This window comes from Eleginops maclovinus, chromosome 23, assembly GCF_036324505.1.
Source record: "Eleginops maclovinus isolate JMC-PN-2008 ecotype Puerto Natales chromosome 23, JC_Emac_rtc_rv5, whole genome shotgun sequence".
Taxonomy (NCBI): domain Eukaryota; kingdom Metazoa; phylum Chordata; class Actinopteri; order Perciformes; family Eleginopidae; genus Eleginops; species Eleginops maclovinus.
In genome coordinates, this window is record NC_086371.1 from 6,667,992 (window position 1) to 6,685,604 (window position 17,613).

The following is a 17,613-nucleotide window of genomic DNA, read 5'->3' on the forward strand; positions in this document are numbered from 1 at the left end:
CAGTTATGTTATGCAACACTGTGTTTAGCCTTTCGTCACAAAGCCTTCCTCAAATGACCATGTCAGTAAATAATCAGCAGTCACCAAACTAAATAAGGAACCAAAGCAGAGGAAATAAAACAGACTATAACCTAGCTGATAACGACTGTATGATCAGGTTGAAACTTTGAACCCCCTGAACCCTGATGTTGAACAGATTCAATGATGTTTTGATGTTTACTGCTGAGGTTTTCTCATTAATTATTGTCTGCGGCCATCACCGAAAATTAAGGTTATTTTGTCAGATAGGTTGTTTAAAACCCATAAAAGCCAAGTCTACTTAGGCCATCTGATATCCCCAACCAATAGAGATGACAACTATCATAAATCAAGGACTATTAAAAGCTTAAGTATATCTAGGAATGTCCTTAATCTTAAAGTAACCATCATATATGTTGTAGTATCTGCAGGGACTTGGTCAAGTTGTCAAAATAGCAGTGGTTTTCCGGCTTTCAAAGGAGTTATTTTTTCAGTGCCTGAAATTGCTGTCACCGGCACTTTCTGAAACTTTGTCTGTACACACTGAGGGGAGAGCTCGATCTAAGTGTGCTTTTTGAAAACCACATTCCTGAAGGTAATTTTGAGAACAACGTTTGTTTTAAAATATAAATACGTCAAAAGCACAAACCCAAAGTTGGTATCAGTATGAAAACTTTGCGGTAACAAAGGTGTGCAGTGAAATCCCTGCTTTCATGTCCCACTCTGGCGGCCTGTTCCAGTTCATTTCCCAAACTTCAGAAGTAATCTCCTCTCATTGGAGCATGAGCGCCATTGATTGGCTGCTTCATATGTTTGTTTGTTGTTTGCTTTGACCAGAGAGACAGTCTTTGAGTACCTTTGATGTGAGGACCGTCTATGATTTGAAATGGGAGCATAGGCACTAGTGATTGTCCCCGCTGACTTCTCGCTGCTTCAATGTTATTGAAGGCTCATCCTATCAAACAGTAGGAAACAAAATCATAATTAAGAACATTTGTAGTGGGGATTCAACTTTCATTATAACACAAGCCAGCATAAAGCCCCCAAGTCTGGTACATGATCGGCCAACAATGTCATAAAGGACAATATGGCTGCTGTAAGGTCCACAGTGACAAGTCCAAATGACTCTCTAGCCAGAGATAATCAGCTTTGGATGTCATGTTGACATGAACAGAGTGTTAAGGCATGTTGCACTTTGATACTGGCAACACTGGCACAAAGCTGATTTGGAAAAATGCAATAGGAGAACACAAAGGGAAACATTCCCGCAGCGCCTAACTGGCATCTGTATTGAACAACAATCAGGAAGCATAAACTGGTTAGGACAGGCTTAGTGCATTAGGACATGAAAGAGTGAGGGCACTTTATGTCCATCCTGCAAAGCTCCAGGCTAATACTGGATCCATTCAAGGAGTTAACTACTGGCTCGTCCTGTATAAAGGTAGACAAACGGCTGGCTTGGTTACCGAGAAATGAGAAGCACTGATGTACTCCTCCGCAACGGCCATCAAATGCACAGAAGCCAATGTTAAGATCAGCTAATGCACAGGCAACACTTCTCAATAATAATCAATGATTAATAGGTGGAGTATAAGGCTCTGTTAGGGGTAGTGGAAAGATACAGGGGATGGCAGAGCAAGGAGAAATCACAGCTCTATGGTCTGATTGTTATCCACCTTGGATGAACACATCATGTAATATGCACCCTAGCCTGTTGAGCCACAGGAACCCCGGCGGGGGGTGAGAAATATTTTGGTAGCAGTGATAATGAGACAGAAACCTTAACATCTTAGTCGTCGTTATTTTTGAGAAAAGTGATAAAGCCACCTCACATACAGTAGCTGTATTGGCTAATTTATTCCACCCACAGACTGGTGAGGAATGTATTATACAACCTGTAGTTAACGCTCTGTGTTCAAAGCAGTGTATCAAACATTGACTGAACCACCCTTTACTGTAATCTATATTCTAGGGCTGTAAGTGAAACCGAGACAACACACAGTAACTCATATGTTGTGCACATATATATCTGCACAGACTCTCACATCAACCCTACAACTCAGCTGCACAAATCAATATCGAGAGCCAGTCTCGTGATTTCTGCAGTTTTATGAAAAATGAGGGGAGGAGGTAGCAGAAATTTGAAGTGGGGATACAAATCACAGAGAATATCAGAGCACACAGCAGTAAACAGGAATGTTATTTTATCAACACGGCAAGCATGGCAATGGGTCATTAAATTGTCTGTGAACACAATGTGATTTCCTGCAGGCAGACTTGTAAATTGTAATAATCATATTGTGTTTGCCTCATACTTAAAGGTGTCTTTCCTCCAGAAATAGGGAATTATCTTCACAGTTTATTGGAACATTGCTGATAAGTGTAAATTTTTTCTGCATACCGTTTATATCCATGAATTTTCCCTGTAGGCTGAGAGGAAGGCAGACTGGAAAAAAGTCTATGCATTACATTTTGACAGAACCTTGACATCATTTTAAATTTAGCTAAAGTCTCTTAGCATAATAATGAGAGAATTCCCATTATGAAAACCATAATTTAAAACAAACTCTTAATGGCATTTCCATAGATAGCTGAGGACCCCACCTCTTCATAAGAGACCTATAGAGGGGCACAGTAATGCCTGATAGGCGGCATTTAATTCCAATCCCTTATTAATAGCAGGTATGTATATGATCCTGCAGCACAGCAGCCCACACTTTGTATTCAAAAGCGTTTTCAGGCCTCATGCAGTTGTATTACTTTCAGTTACAGCTCATGAATAACATCAAACAGACCATGAAGTGCATAGAAATAGAAAATGTGATAACTACGAGGGTGTATCCAGCCACTGTTTGAAGTACCTTTGAGCCTCCGGAACTTGAAATGTGGGTACAAGGAAATGCACATCGCTGTAGTGCTGTGTATTAAAAATCATTGGATAAATTGCTTGATTAAAAGATCATGGACGTACTATGAGGGAAGAAATTGCTAACGGCCCATTAATAATAAAATCAGAGGCGGCAGCTTTCTAACGTTGGCTTAAAACCAATATTTATTCAAAACCCACATCAGCTTGCCTCCTGCCTTTTGGCAAAAATATATATTTTAAAATTTCAAAATTTGGTGTATTTTATTATCACCTATCAACACCACTTACAAGACGCACACATGCTTATCAGTGTGATTTGGGATTCCTATATTTGGAGCAGATTATCCATTGTGCACCTAACACGCCAAATGGGTGTAGAAATGCAAATGAATGTTTTCTAAGGACCACATTCTGCATTTCAGCAAAGGAGCCATCAAGCTCATCCCTTAAGACAAAGTGGAGAGCTTGCTCATCATATTCTTTGAGCTCTGTGAGGTTAACTTCATTATATATTCAAGGATAACAGGCCACTTAGATACATGGTCTTAACTGTTCCCTTTCTAACATGGATTGGGAAGGCTTACCTGTAACGAAATCAGTTATTCAGGATGGCGACGTTCAACTCCACATTCGTGATATCCCATCATATTTATTTATGGTAACTGTATTTAAAAATACACATGCTCCTTATGGCTCCAATAGCAGCTGTTCAGTAGCCACCCACTTTACCCTTAAGGGAGTGCAACCTCCACTTTCTACATGTTAGTCAATTAAAATGCTTTAACATGTTTCAGGGAATGTATGCCGGCACCCCCGCTTGATTTATTTGTTCCCAGCATTTTACATCTTTTTTTTATTTCTGCATTTGTAGTTCTAAATGTGTTTTTACTTGATTATGATCCAGAGATAATGTCCCAGCAACGTGCGATAATGACTGTTCATTTCATACTTGATGATGTTGAAGAATTTAGATGTCTAATCCTTTAGAATTAAAGTAAACATCTAGATTAAATAGAGTAAATTCAGAAGCCATGTAGACTTTAAGGCTCCTCAAATACATTTGCATAATGAATCAAATGACAAAGTGTGACATTGAGTGACAGACATACACACAATTACTATCGTATTCTGCTGTTCCCTAAGGAAATACTAAGCATTTTTTAGGTTGGCCTTTTTTTTATTCTGTTTCCCTCACCACTTCTGCTGCTATTATTAGCATAGTGTGCACCATTTCCCCCCAAAATCACATAACCTTCACAAATGACACGCAGCCAAAAGAAAATAACTAGCTGGTGAACATGTTGCAGTATTTAGCAGCTAGGAAGCAGGTACAGCATTTCACCTTTGAGCTGGTGCAGACCCAAACAAAGCTTGCAGAGTGAATAAAGGATTACATAGAAACACACAGGAAGGCTAATGTTGCTACACATTTGCTAATTATATATAACAAATAAGTTTAAAAGTTATGACGTTGGGTTTCAGCTTTAAAACACTAGTTAATGGAAGTACATTTTGACATTTGGTGCTATAGTTTAGTAAAATAATCAATACTCCGAGATACTTACATGGTTTTCAGTTTCCTGTCACAATCAGACCCACGTGTCATCACATGATTTATGATCACTCAATCATAATGTTTTTTGTTGATGTTTTGTGTTGACTAAAAGTGTTGGAAAATAAGCATTTATGAGCTTTGAAGAATACCATTACCAGGAAACATTGTGCTTAATGTTTGCAGACACAGAGTCATATTTATCCTGCACAAAATAAATCATAGGAAAGGTCTGCACTTTCATCTTTGGGGAAAGAAATGATCACAAACATTTGCAGTGGTGGCGGTAAAACATCATTAATCTATAACTGCATACATTTAGCTCTATCAAAACTCTGGAGACTAAGCTTGGAGATGGATGTAAAGGAGGAAAACTCCACTGAATATGAAGGGAAGCATGTGTAATGGCTCAGCGTTCAGTAACTGATTGATGCAGTCTTATGTAACTCATGTTAAACTGAAGGTTAAGGTTGATTTTTTTTTAGGATTTCAGTCCTGGTCGATTTGGTGACATATAATTTGCTGATGTTAAAAACAAATGCAGTTTAATACTACATATCCAAGAATACTGAAGGCAGCAAAGTCAGTTTTTGGGGTTTTAATAAAGACTGAAATAATTGGATTCTTTCCATCATTCTGTGAACTAGCGTGATCAGATTTTATGCTGCACATGGCATGAGTATGCGGACAGAGAAAGTGAAGGTATTTGGTTTCCCTGCTGATATATTGGAGGTGAGAAGCCTGCAGCTCTCCATGTAACACTTCTGCTTCATTTTGAATATTTCAAACCGAACCGCTGTCGAAAAATGTGGATTGGATTTGGAAATTAAAATGTGTGTAATGTTTGAATGTAAATGTAACATTAGTTATTTATTTTTTACCCTTAGATTTTGTTGTTGTCAATGTTGTTTTATTATATATTGTTGGTATTTGGTGTTTAGAAAAAGTCCCTAATTGAAATGATTTGAGTTTTTTGTTTGCCACATTCTGATTGCCAACCCTGTGAAAAGCAGGAATATTTTTCAAGAAACAAGATATCATAGAAAAATGATAGAACTGTGTCATTTCAGGTGGATGAGGAAGTATATTACCTTTTCAAAGTGCAATAATGGTCTTGTCTGATTACTGGAGATCCGGGAGGTCATTAACACTCTTGATTGAGGTAAAGGTTATGTTCTCCCCATTACATATACACTACATGACCACCTGTTATAATTTGACTGAAGGTGAACCCTTTTGTAATGACACCTGAGCCACTGAAAAAGGACTATAAATATAGGTAGTTAGAATTGTTATGCCATAAACCTAAGGTGTCTTATGTAGTATATTACTGTACCCTGTTATGATAACATCTGTTAGTCTTTTCTTTTCGTATTCATGCTGTCGGACAAGAACAATGTATAGTCCTAGTACAGAATGTGCTTTTGTACTTGGCCAATGAGTGGTATTCTTAGTGTGTGTGCCTCAACCTCTCAATTATCCCACCAGGTACAGGAATACTTTGTTTAATCCTGTAATTGTATAGAAAATGATGTTTTGCAAGCAACGTTAAACACAGCTCTCTCAGAGCAGCTTGAAAGCTCGGGCTGTGAAGGACTAAACATATTATTTCTACCACTTCTGCAAATATTTAGGCTATTCAAAATGAGAGCAGAACAGATGCTTTTATCATGCAATATTTATTATAATGCAGTTTTATGTTTACCTCTCCAGACTCAAGACTGAACTTGTGTTGTTGAACTCCTATCAGCCTTGTAGGTCTTCACTCTCACAATGTCAGCACTGATGCAAACAAAAGCAGTCTTTGACTAATCACTACACCCCGGCACTACAGATCAAGTAAGGGCTGATGGTGAACCTGATTCTAATGCAATTTGTCTTCCCTTCACAGCGTGGTGAAGCACGCTCTGTATTCAACAAACACTGACACATTTAATATGAAGCGCTTTCACTGCCACTTCTTCTTATTGACCGCTTTTCCGACTTGGCAGGCGTGCAGTTATTAAGCCATAATAAATAACTGCAGGCGTCTCCCGTAGGCTATCCTGGTTGCAGTGGAAACAACAATGCATGTGGGAAATAATGTAGCATTAAGCATTAAGAAACCCAGCGTGTTGTTGTCTTTTTGCTTATGCAAAGGTTCCTGTCCACCAAACAGAAGATAAACAGAATGCACTGCCTTAAATCTGCAGATACATTGGCACACAGGTCTAATTTTTCATCATATATTCTCACTTTGACAAATGAGCTTCAATGTTAGCTGGGAATTTCTGCATAGCATTTGATCAACCAATTGAGCTTTGCTGAACCTGCATGAACAACTTTGATCCATTGGCTCAAATAGTGTGAGGAGAGCAGTTAATGTTCAGAGGCACTAATTGTTGGTGTAAATCTTCATTATTCAGTGGTTCAGCGGACAACACTTTATGGCACCACTTGATCCTGTTTGTGCAATCAAAGGCGTGGAGACCGTTAGCAAGATGGCTGCTCATTCATTTAAGCCACAGAATAAAAGAAATGAGTAACAGAGACACCTTTGTTCACCACACCACTTTAGCTTCCATAATTGTGATCATAACTTATTTTAGGCATTTCATCCCACACAGCAACCCACCTGATGTCACATTACCTCAGCGTTGTGCTTTAGACACTCTCAGCCTTGTATACAAATGGATTCATATGTTATTGTAGTGCCCATAGTGGTGGTAGGTGCTTAATGGTTGGCCTTATTTAATATTCATCCTGTCACAGTGTGCTCGATGTGTGGATGTTTGGTCCATGTTCTATGTGTGTGTTCTGTGTTGCATGGTAACATGTTGACCTGTCTCTGCATGCTGAACAAATATCAAACTGCTTATTCCTGCTGTCAGGACTCGGCTTCAGATCACATTCTCTAATGCATTGGATTCACATGATCATTTTCACCACTGGACTGTACATTTTCCAGGTTTATATAAATACAGATGAAACATTCAAATGAATGTCCCGCATTGTTATTGTGTAGTTGGATGTTTTATGACTTGTGTGTTACGTTTGGATCAGGAAGTAGGTTCCTATAGAATTGTGTTGGAGTTATGCAGCATGACGTGAATAGAAATAGCTGACATACAGAATCCACTTTCACAGATTACACAGTACAGTTCCTGTCAAAGACATGGATGATGTCCTCATTAATATTTATAACTCAGAGTTAACCATACATTTGTAGCCTTGTGTAATTGAATACCTTTTCCTTATGTGTGGGGTTTTTATTGTCATTACTTGTTTTGGGGTTGTGCATTCCAGTGGCACATTTTCACATTACGCCCCTCTTAATCTCTTTTTCAGAAAGAGCAATTTTGCACAAGTGCCACTCTGATTATTCGGTGCACTTGTGCAGATTTACATTAACTAACTGTCAAATCTGCAGTGAGACTCAGGTATGCTGCATAAAGATTCTGCTCACAGTGTTTTGTTGTTATACCAATGCAAGCCCGTAGAAGCTTGGGTTAGCACAGGGAGCCTCGGATTAATGCTGTAATTCTCGTGAATGGTGTTGATTTTGTTATTATCATTATGATGATTCCTATCCATGTCAGCTGTAGAGCTAGATGTAAATTAATCAGGTAAGCATTGGGGGTTAGCACTTTATAGAAAGGGTACAGTATGCTAACCTTTTCATTTTTCATAAATAAATGGTATTTGTAAAGCTGCTGGGCGTCCCTACATCACTGCAGGGGAGGCACCGAGCTGCTGTGAGAACACCGTGTTTCCATTGATATTCTTAATGAAGATTTCTGACTGGTACGTGTTTTAGAGTTACAGTATGACACTTCACTGCCACCAAATAAAATACATCAGATAATGGGCCGAACAAGTGCAAATGCCAAGAAACGAAAGCCTTTCAAATGATGTTAAGATAAAACACATTCTCTTTTAAGTTGCTTTCTCCTTTTTACTTTTCATTTTAATTGACAACTTTCAGCAGCTATATATTACCATACTCTTGCCATGTCTTAAGCAGTTCCCCAAGGTACCCATTATAACAACATACCTTCAAGTCTATTTATTTATGGGTTATATTAGGTATATGCTTAACTTTTCAGATATAAAGGCTGACAGGAGTGCAGTCTCCACACATTTCGGCTTGACTCATACAATTACATTTCATATACATGTCACATGTTTCATTATAAGGGAAAAGTATAGCAAGATCACTTATAACATGGATATCAATGTGTCAACTGACTTTGGGATTCATAGGGCACACTGAACAAAAACACATTAGGTTAAGTACTTAAGTACAGTATATGCAAACATCGACCTTTTGAAGTTTTGAAGATGAGGTGAAGAGAATTTCAACTGGATTGTACATCCCTGTGAGCCTAAAAGCTTTTTGTTTGTCTGCTGCAAGAACACACTGACCATAACACAGGAAGCAAGGTCCTTTTGCAGTGTTGACAGCTGATGAGCCAGCAGTGGCTCAGTCAGTAGGAGCTTGGACTGGGAATCGTAGGGTCGCCAGTTCAAGTCCCCAAACATACTTGAGATATGGAAAGTGGACTGCTACTTGGAGAGGTCCCAGTTCACCTCCTGGGCCCTGCTGTGGTGTCCTTGAGCAAGGCACCGGACACCTCCATTCCCCCCTCCCCATTGCTCCCCGGGCGCTGCGCAAGAGCTGCCCACTGCTCCTAGTACTAGGATGGGTTAAATGCAGAGGACCAATTTCACTGTGTGTGCTCTGCTGTGTGCATGTATGTGACAAATAAAGAGGGTTTCATCCTCCGATTCTATCTTCTATCTATTCTATGAAATTCATCTTGTGATAGAAAGTGAGGAGTAGAATGTGGAGAAAGCACAAATGAGCTTCACCGTGTTGGCCAGAATAGTTGCAATAAAGAAAGGGGAGCAGCAGGGACGGAAGCATTGTAAGAATCATCTAATGCTTTTCAAGTGGCAGTACTTCCAGAACAGCTTTACAAAAAGTCAATTTTGTGGTTTTAAAGCTTAATTTCATAGGGGAAAACTAATCTAATTACTATTTTGTTTGTATGTGCCTGGCCAATACCAATTCTTCATTTGCTCCAATTCAACCATTCTTTCTAACGGCGGTTGATTTACATACAACCGATAAGCCTGCATTAATCCTGTACAAAGAATACGGTTAAATCTCACATTTGAAATGCTGAATGGAAAATTATTTCAATTAAAGGAAAAAGCAAGATTAGATTAACTACGGAGTCAGATTAACAACAGTACAATGAATATTTCGAGCAGGGTTTGATATCAATATACAGTACTACACATCAAAATAGAATCAGCCAATTGGTTCAAATAAATGAATTGGAATTGACGATATCAAAACAGGAGAAATGGAAAAACTCCCAAATTTTCGGACAACATTCCATTCGATTCAGATTACTTCACACTTGAAGATGATCATTATAACCTGTCCTAAGTGCAGGTGCTAGCTCTTTATGAACATGAAAATGTGTTCTTTTTTTCTTATTTAGAAAACAATATAGTCTTACATGTTTATGTTTTTCATAATTCATATCTAAAGTTATGAGAGAAAGGGAGTCTTTGTCCTTTGTCACCACTCAACTCTGCCTATGGAGCCTTCATGTCATATTAAAATGTTACATACAGTCACTGTAAAGCACCTCTCTAATAACCTGTACATTACATTTATAACATATAGGTCAGCAAATATATAGCGTGGAAGTTGAAATGTCCTTACCCTACTCATATGCTGTTGGTTATGCTTTCTGTACTCTGTTCCAAGAATACCATGGTTACACAATCATTCAGCCTTAGTATGTTCAATGGCAGTCCACAGTGTCAATGTAGTAAGACGTGTGCCTTTCATACAGTGTGGTAAACAGTGAGGAGTTCAGGGTAATGCAAGTGTTTCTAACAGTATGTGCATGTTTAATGCTTTTTTCCCCACGATCTGCTTATCCCTAACCCTAATGCAATAATACCTTAGTTTCCACACCTAGATATATAAACACATGTCTGTTCTCGCAAAGTTTCGCAAACATGATTAAGTTATATATTCTGGCTACAGCTTACACAAAAGTCATAAAATAAGTTTCGGAGCATGATATTTCTTTGATAATGTATTACAAAAAGAAGGATGCTTGGCTGGAAGACTTTCCTTATGGGAACAAAACAAGCTTAAATGTATGATTCAAAAAATTGTTTTCATAAGGACAAGAATACTTACACGTCTGCTTATAGAGTACAACTGAGAAATTAGGTGGAAATGTAGTCATTGTGATGAGTATTCCCAGTTTCAGCTTAGCTAGAATTTAGTATCTATGGGGAACAATTAGAAATTAATTAACCCTGCATTCATTTTTGATCTCCCTCCTCAGCATTTCTTACATCCAATCAGGAAAATTCATCCTCATTAGCTGTTCAACTTCAGAGGTTAGGTATGTTATCTCAAATCCCAACTCACAAAACAACGTCAAATGGGATTGCTGATATTCGCTGAAAAACAACCAATGCCACCCAACTGTTCCAGCATTACAGTTAACAACATGTCTTATCAGGTCAAGGATGGACTATAAGCACTTTCTCTCAGTATCACTGTCCTACAGAAATTATCACTGAGTCATGCATTTGCTAATAAACCCAATACAGAATTGAAAGTAGTGTTAAATATACCCATAAAGAGACTTTGCTATCACAATTTTGAGGTGAAATTATGCATACTCCTAATACACTGTGTGTCTTAAATGGCAAAAAGTCAAAGAGGATTATTGCTGTATTAATGTGCAGGGAGTTGTGAAGGACAGGACAATCTCGAGGGCTTTCTTGTCCATTCACTTGAAATTTTAAATGTTTAATCCTTAATGACCACCACATTATATTCCTTTTATTATCTACGAGGCTATTATCTCCTTGGATAAGTCTTGATTAAAGAAATATACTTACGACATCAAAGCACCCCGAGCACCAGCGTTCACTTATTCAGCAATTGTTGACAGCGCAACACTGAGCTTCAGGCGGAATCGCTGCCACAAGAGAGTAGGACAACCTCTTTCAAGGTTTGAGAGATAATTATAGATTATCATACAGTAAGTCGGGGAGTTGGACAGGTTCCAGCCAGTTCCAGGTGGTTAATATGGAGGTCGCAGTGGGTTCATGTTGACTGAGGGCCAAAGCAATACAAGCGGGATGACTTTAAAATACCACACTCTTTGAATATTCAGTGCCAAGTGTTACTGATGGCTGAGGGCTTTGAACTCTATTCAGCTACAGTATGTAGTACATCAAAAATAACTGCTGTTCTTCAGCATCAAAATGCAAATGTAATTTATAAAGACAACATACTCTATTGTATGGAAATATATCTCCTGCTGTACCACGGATCTTGATTGTTATTTATGGATCTATGTATTGTTGATCAAAGTCATATTAGGTAAAGGGCTTCTTTGAAATAGAAGACACAAACAATAATAAAGTACAGCAACAAGGATACCATACTTTAGATCTCCCTAGGTGGTTCACAACTGTATCAAATAATAATGTATACATTTTACTTATCTACAGTATGCTAACAAATCTACGTCCACATCATTAAAAGCTATATACCTATTGTCCACATACATTTAAGATCATTATCGCAAAAATAAATACATTTTGTCTCAATCAGTGTGGTCATTTTCTTTCATCTTTTCATCCCCCCGAGAGCTTTTGGCAGTTTTACTTTTTTTTTTAAAGCAATACATGTACATCATCCTGCCTAGTCACCGAAGTGAAGGTTTAAAAAAAAAATGTTGTTTGCATAAAACAAGCATCAAAAGAAGACAGAAAATAGGAACAGGTTCTTCATGACAAGTCTACATTTCACTGTGTACTTGGGGTGTCTACCTTTCACTCTCTTCTTTTTATAAATGTAATCAGACACAAACACACACAGAGGAAGGTCATTCATCACTCCAAGTTTCTTTATAAGACATATCATTGCCAACTGGAATCAATCAGATTTACTAGTTCAAATATCTATTTTGCATTCAAAAACAGCCTCACTGTTTTCCAGTAATTCCACTTTACCTTGTTGTATTCACCAAACTATTCAAAGAAGATATCTGGCAACATATTTTAAAGGTGTATACTATATAAATACTATCTGTCTGCTCATGCCCAAGATAAATGAACAGATTCCAAATATAATGTTTGATATTGTATAATAGATATGTGCTTAATGCAGGTTAAAGAGTTAAATAACATTGTTTACCTGTTCAAAGGCTTCCAGCAAGCATGAATTCAATCATTCCATTCTGCACAAGAACACACGGAAAAACGACAGATTTTAATGCGGTTGCTGTTTGGCCAAACATGACTGGCGCCAGGCTGTATTTGCACCAAAGCAGCATCTCTAAAAGCATTTTCCCATTTAAATTACAAACAATAACCCTCAATTTAGGCTGGTAATGCCATCCTAAATGAGTCTAGGGTACATTAAGCAGGATCTCATGGACATCTAATTTGTGTCTAGGTGATAGAGGTTAAACCCACGTGGACCTTCAGACCCCTCGAAAACATTCAAATGGTCTAATTATTATCCACACAGTGTGTACCGCAGGTGTGCTGAAATGCTGTTAAAAACGCTGGGACACTTCTGGCATAAAGCTCCACTCAATGATTACATAACCTTAGGTCACTTAGGCCACTCTGATGGAGTTGCTACTTGAATTACATCAGTGTCCAAATCTGTGGAGGACTGGACAGCTTAATCTTTCATATTATTAAAGAAATAAAGCTGCAATATGTTTGCTCTATTAACATGCCAGTAACGTCTTTCTTGTTTGTAGTGCTTGTTTGAAATCACTCTTTCTGTATATTCCCAATTACACTTAATGGGTTTATGTTATTTGATGCATTGCATTGTTTATTGTGTTATGTTGTCATATTTGTATTATATTCTAAGATTGTTATCCTCTTGTTATGTGTAAACCAATCAAATCATTCATTGAGCATTACAGCATAACAGTTACAGTATAGGTCTACCTATTAAAATATCCCTGAGCATTTTATGAAACCCCTCCGCCTTTAAGAATATCCCTCCTTGGAATTATGGTAAACTCAAGTCAAAATAGAGACATCTACCTCAGAATCAATTACACAGGGGATTTATTATCATAAGTATGGGGCAGACAAAACTTCTGGATCAGAGAAATGTGCTGCGTGTCTTCCCGATCTTTACTTTAATGAGGCTTAATGAGGTATGCCCCCCCCCCTAATTAGTCCTCCCTTAACATGTCAGAGTTTCAATTCCGCTGTTGATCATTGGGGTGGAGACGAGCCATTTCATTTATCTCAAGGCTAAAGTGTCAGACAACAGTTTGTGGGAATCCCCGGCTTTAATGATTCTAAATGCTAATACTATGCAACTACAGCCACATAACCTACAAGATGAATGGTTGAAAAATACCTAGGAAATCAGAAACAGGTCAACTCTGCTACTTGTGAGTACCAAACTAGGGTCATGGGCAAGTTAAATCCAAACAAAAGCCTTTTCAATAATGGTTATTAATAGAAACATAATAGTGACGGTGTGATGGGTATAGCTGAAAGGTAATGCCACCTACACCAGATAACCTGATTACAAAGAGATATCTGACCTGGTATATTTTTTAGAAAAATACTACTAAACAGGCGAAACATTCCCGGGGGCATCATGGACCAACACGCTGATATTGGAAATAATAAGGCTCCAAGGCTCAGCACAAGATGGCTAAGGCTGGTTCATCTTTGGACTGCAACATAAAGTATGATTATGGCAGGATATTTTCTGAGCTCAGCTCCACTGAAGGCAGGAGATCTTTTGGGAAAGGCACATTCCGTGTTGGGAGGTGAAATACATTTACTCAGTACAGCACTGACTAGTTTACACTTTTTGGAAAAAAAGTATAGCAATTTTAAACAGTTAACCAGACTGTCTCAGACCGAGTTAACATTGCTTAATTAATACAAGCCAAAATGCTATTGATTATGAGGCTTCCTAGTTTGAAAATAATAATAAAAAAACTTTATTTGAATGTTGTAAGATGGTATTTCATTAATGGGATGCATTTGAATTCAACCCGAAAATAATGGAATGACAGATATCATATGAATACAATGATGATGTCAAAGAGCATGTTAAAACACCCACTGTCACAGCAAGCTTTGATTAAGCTCACTGCAACCAGTGCCAGACAAACTCAACATCACATAATGTCACACGGCTTTAGAAACCCTCACAATAATGTGGTGATATAGGATTCAAAACAACAACATCATCATTTTTTTCATATGGGTTGTGGAGTTATATTGAACATATGTGTAACAGTATTTATTATATTATCTGTTTCATAGTTGTATTGCCATTTTCTATTCCATAGAAAGGAAATGAATAAAGGGCATGTCATGTAAACACCCTCCTATAGAACAAGATCACATAGTGCTTCATTAAAAATATGGAACAGTCAAAACACACACTTCAACCACAGAACATGAACGAATGTATTCTCTCGACTTATGCAGTATTCCGCTTGTGCCTGTATTTTCATTCCCTACTAATACATTTATTGTATGCTTTGAATGTCAAGGCACATTTAATTAATACTAGTTCTGGCACCGAGGGCTTCCACTTACTGTCGACACTGTTTGGCAATGTTGCTGTCCAGCTAGGTTCACTCAAACGTGACTCCATTTAATCAAATCAGAAAAGCAAATTCGACACCATCCAACAGCTCAGCTGCTTACAGCAATGCAAATGCACGTTTGTTGTGGTGTTGTCCTAGTGGTGTAATGTATATTTATATGAAATTAAGCTTCTACTCCACTCATTTGATAGCAAATACAGTACTTTTTACTCCTCTACATGTATTACATGAAATAAAAAAATAGCTTCTTTACCGATTCAGATTATTAGCTAAAACAAACATATAAATAACACATAATAAATACACTGTGACATATAAACAGAGGTTAAGATATCCAGCATGACTTTACAAAAATAATTAAAAGTAACTCCACCTTTACCAGCAGTGATGAACACATTCATGGATTTAAAAAAAAAAAAAAAAATCCAGTAATTTAATATTTGATTTGGCATTACGCCAAATGTAGGTTTTGGTACTTTAAGTATATATTTTTAGTGTGTACTTTGTTAACTTTAACCTAAGTAAGTATTTTAAATGCAGGACTTTTACTTGTAAAAGAGTATTTTACACTTGAGTACTTCTTACACCACTGTGTTGTCCCAACCTAAAACCAGTTGAACTGGCCAATGCGTTGGTTAAGAATGTCCTATGAAGGCTGCCGTACTATTATGACACGCTGTAGACGAGGAAAACTTATTACATTAGTAGAAGTATATTTATATCACCATTGGAGACGCATTTGCTACATAACTGTCTACTTGCAGTTTTACATTAGAGAATGATTTAATAGTAAGGATATTAATTTGTGTTTCTCACTGAATGTCTCATACTGCAGTCTGCAACCTGGTAGGTGGCAGTTGCACGCTAACACGCACATCCCTCACGAGAGGAGTTATCGTCTGCCACAGCATGGACTAGACAGAAATATATACTTGTTTACTTAATACGTTTAATTTTACAATATGAGTCTGGGCTGTGAATAAGCAGAAATGAAGGCTACGGTTCTGGAGCGGTCAACAAACGTGAGTTATTAAGTTGTTGAATGAGTCTTATAAATTAAGCGCACCTAGCTGTCTGTGATGCTGACTTTGATAGACAGCATTAGCGTAGGCGTTACAGAGGAGTTGGTTAAACTGACCCAAACACGGTACATTATGTTGCGTTATAAGTTGTCTTGCGGTTGGTTGTGGCTGTAAAGTACACAACAAACTATGTTGGATAGTGGCGTGGTTCGTATTGATAGTTCACCCAGTAAACGTTGGTGTTTCAAGGCGAGGCTTCAGCTAACCAATCTAACGTTGATGCAAACAGTTAACGTCCATTTAGGTAAACTGACGTCAATTCGGTGGCTAGCTACCTTAACCGCAACCAATCACCATGCCCAATGTGTGGAGAAGCAATGTGGCTTTAGTTTATCCTTGATTGAAGATGAGAAGACGATATAATTTGTCTTTTGATTGTAATTTTTGGTTTCATGGTATTGTAAATGTATTTGTAAATAGCTGTTTCTAACGGCCCATCGAACATTTTTGGGCCAGGTAAAATAAGATGTTCTTCTCCCTACTCCTTTCCATCATGGGCAACACAAACTGCATAGAGTTTACATTTATAATAAATGCCATGAGTGGAATTAACTAATACATACATAAATAAATACAATTGTGCATGTTATAAGTAAAATAACATATGGTGTTCTCAGGTCAAAATATGGAACACCTTCAACAATTTCTGACGACAACTGCTTCTTGTGAAATTAGCAAGAGCTAGGAGACTGGTAGCTTTTGAAATAGTTAACACAACTGAAATACAATGTTAATTAACAGTATTCCAAAAGTACAAATTAAATTTGAGTTAGCAATATAAAGTAGTACTGTTATGTTTGTTATATATGGAGAATGATTGGTAAAGTTGTATATAATTAAACACGTACATTTTAATGTATTTTTTGGTTTGTATTTGTTGAAAGAGGATGGAGAAACCATCACCTCAAGACTCAGGAAACTCAGGAAAGGATGACTTTGATGGCTGCGTTCACTATTAAGGTTATGAGTGTCACAAAACCTGTAACCGTTGTTCCTCCCAAAAAGTTTTAATGGGCATATAGGCTAAAACTGTTTAAGCTTAACTGAATGTGAGCACTCACTACTATCAAGTAGCTGTTTCTCTAATATTTAAGTGTTTTGGTTCCAAATTACTGCAAACAATTTAAAAATATGTGGGGTTGTGCCCCTTATTATCTGTAATTTTTCTAACATCAGTTGGGACGGAAAACCTAAAGCCGGACAGAATGGTTCTGCAAAACCCTGAGATTGCACTGATGATAATTTCAATCATAAATCATGGGTCATGAAACAATCAAATTGCATGGCAGCTACAATATGGTACAGGTACTGTTGAGGTTAGGCAACTAAAACCCATTGTTAAGGTCAGGTCAAACATTGTGGTTATGGATAAACTAGCTATCTATAAGTTACAATGGATGTTTAAAGGAAAACTAAACTGAAACAATCAATCATTTTTCATAATCAAAT

General features: G+C 37.6%; 1 protein-coding gene across 4 annotated transcripts in view; it reads left to right on the plus strand.

Annotated features, from left to right (window-relative positions):
- lingo2 (leucine rich repeat and Ig domain containing 2) overlaps positions 1-17,613 on the plus strand; it is a 380,843-nt gene that overhangs the window by 177,461 nt on the left and 185,769 nt on the right. Inside the window, exon 1 of one of the 4 annotated variants that reach the window (XM_063875969.1) lies at positions 15,951-16,104. The exons of the other annotated variants lie outside the window; for them this stretch is intronic. The gene's annotated coding sequence lies outside the window, so the exon portion shown is untranslated. Of the gene's footprint in view, positions 1-15,950; positions 16,105-17,613 lie in introns of those variants that run through there. 4 annotated transcript variants of the gene reach the window in all.